Source organism: Apium graveolens, chromosome 4, assembly GCF_009905375.1.
Source record: "Apium graveolens cultivar Ventura chromosome 4, ASM990537v1, whole genome shotgun sequence".
In the NCBI taxonomy this organism is placed as follows: Eukaryota; Viridiplantae; Streptophyta; class Magnoliopsida; order Apiales; family Apiaceae; genus Apium; species Apium graveolens.
In genome coordinates this window covers 100,476,822-100,479,314 of record NC_133650.1, presented here as the reverse complement: position 1 = coordinate 100,479,314, position 2,493 = coordinate 100,476,822, and the positions used below count along the sequence as shown (strand labels likewise).

The window sequence follows — 2,493 nt, the reverse complement described above, 5'->3', positions numbered from 1 at the left end:
CTTATATAGTAAATCAACCCTTTTAATCTACTAGTTATTGCATGTTAGTTAATTCTTTGTTATAAAAAATCTCAACTTGTTATTGTCTTAACATTGAGTGATATCCATATCATTGTTGCATAAGTGCTTAATCTTAAATTAACCAAAAGAGTCTCTGTGGGAACGAACTAGAAAGAATTCTATATTACTTGCGAACACGTATACTTGTGTAAATTTTAGCGCATGTTTTTATCCTAACAAGTTTTTGGCGCCGATGTCGGGGACTCGGTGTTAATTTTTAGTTTATGTGCTTGTTATCAGTGGTTGTTAAAGTTCACTGACTCGGATATTTTACTTACTTGGGTGCTTGTTGTATTTCAGGTACTCTAGAAGGCATTTATGTTAACGCGCTCTCGATCTCGCAAGAGAACACTGGATAAAGCGGAGGAAGAAGTTGAAGTAGAAGTTGAGAAAGTTGAAGAAGAAGCACTCGTTGGAATAGGAGATCAAGCAGCGGATCCAAAAGCTTTGATGAATTATTCTCAGCCGAAGATCAATGACATTCGGTCTAGCATTATCAGGCCAACCATTTGGGCTAACACATTTAAAATCAAGTCGAGCACGATTCAATTTATACAGAATTTCGTTCAGTTTGGGGGTTCTCCTATAGAAGATCCCAACATGCACATCATAGATTTCATCGAGATCCGCGACACTTTCAAGTTTAATGGAGTTTCTGAAGATGCTATAAAGCTGAGGCTTTTCCCATTCTCTAGAGAGGGATAAAGCTAAGTGTTGGTTACATTCTCTTCCAGCAGGTTTTATCACCAAATGGGAGGATCTTGCTCAGAAGTTTCTAACTAAATTTTTCCCTATGGCGAAGAAGGCTGCAATCAGGAATTCTCTTACTCAATTTGTGCAGCAATCGGGAGAATCTTTGTGTGAGGCTTGGATCGCTAAAAGGAGATGCTTAGGAAGTGTCCTCATCATAGCATGCCTGATTGGATTATCAAAAATTGCTTCTACAATGGTTTGGAAACATAGTCTAGACCCATGCTCGATACAACATCAGGTGGAGCCTTATGGGCTAAGAGTTACGATGAAGCTTATGAATTGATTGAGATGATGGCTGCTAATGAATACCAGAACCCAACTCAGAGAATGCCACAAGTCAAGGTAGCTGGAGTTCTGGAAGTGAATACAACTACTGCTATAGCTGCTTAGCTTCAAGATTTGACGATGAAGGTGGATTATTTGGCTAATTATGAAGTTAATTAGATCACAAGTGTTTGTGAGCTTTGTGCAGGTGTGCATGAGACTGAGCATTGTGCTATTTCTAGTGAATCAGCTCATCTTGTAAGCAACTTTCAGAGGTCACGGCAATCAGATCCAGCCACTTATAATCCCAATAACCGCAATCATCCTAACTTCAGCTAGAGCAACAATCACAATACGGTGCAACAACCTTATCAGCAGTATGTAGCAAAGCAATACAACCATCCTGGTTTTCAACAACCACAATATGCACCAAGAAAACAACTCCAACTTCAGCAACTACCACAATCTAATAAAAAATCTGAATTGGAGGAGTTGAGGCTCATGTGTAAGAGTCAAGCGATTTTAATCAAGACTTTGGAGAATCAAATTGGACAGATTGCCAATGCTTTGTTGAATCGACAACCTGGTACACTCCCTAGTGACACAGAAGTTCCAGGAATGAAGGAAAAAAAGAGTAGGTTAAGGAAATTATATTGAGGCCTGGAAAAGTTACGAATCCCGAAAAATCTCAAGATCCAAAATTTGAAGTTGTGGTTGAAGAAGATATGCAAAAGGAAGCAGAGGTGGAACCAAGGAAGAAAGTTTTTGTCAATAATCCTTCTTAGGGTAATATAGGGGAAAAATAGGTCTATCCTCCACCTCCTTTTCCTAAGAGGCTGCAGAAGCAAAAGCTGGATAAGCAATTTGTTAAGTTCTTGGAAGTTTTCAAGAAACTTCATATGAACATACCTTTTGTCGAAGCTCTTGAACAGATGCCTAGTTATGCAAAGTTTATGAAAGGTATTCTCTCTTGGAAAGTGAAGCTCGATAACTTAGAGACTGTTGCTCTTACGGAGGAATGCAGTGATATGATGCAACAAAAGTTACCTCCGAAACTTAAGGATCCTGGAAGCTTCACTATTCCTTGCACCATGGGAAAATTGTCATTCGACAAGTGCTTATGTGATTTTGGAGCTAGCATCAATCCGATGCCTTTGTCTATCTTCAAGAAGTTGGGTTTACCTGATCCAAAGCCTACTTACATGTCCTTGCAGTTGGCCGATCGTTCTATTATTTATCCAACAGGTATTATGGAGGATGTTTTGGTCAAAGTGGACAAACTCATCTTTCCTACTAACATTGTAATTCTTGATTTTGAGGAAGATAAGAAGATTCCCATAATCTTGGGAATACCTTTCTTGGCTACTGGCCGAACCTTGATTGATGTGCAGAAATGTGAACTTACTATGTGATTTC

General features: G+C 39.0%; 1 non-coding gene across 1 annotated transcript; it reads right to left on the bottom strand.

Moving 5' to 3' along the window:
- Positions 1-868: 868 nt before the first annotated feature.
- On the bottom strand, positions 869-974 carry LOC141722647 (small nucleolar RNA R71). Its single transcript, XR_012575655.1, has one exon. It is a non-coding gene; the product is annotated as a small nucleolar RNA R71 (small nucleolar RNA).
- Positions 975-2,493: the final 1,519 nt, after the last annotated feature.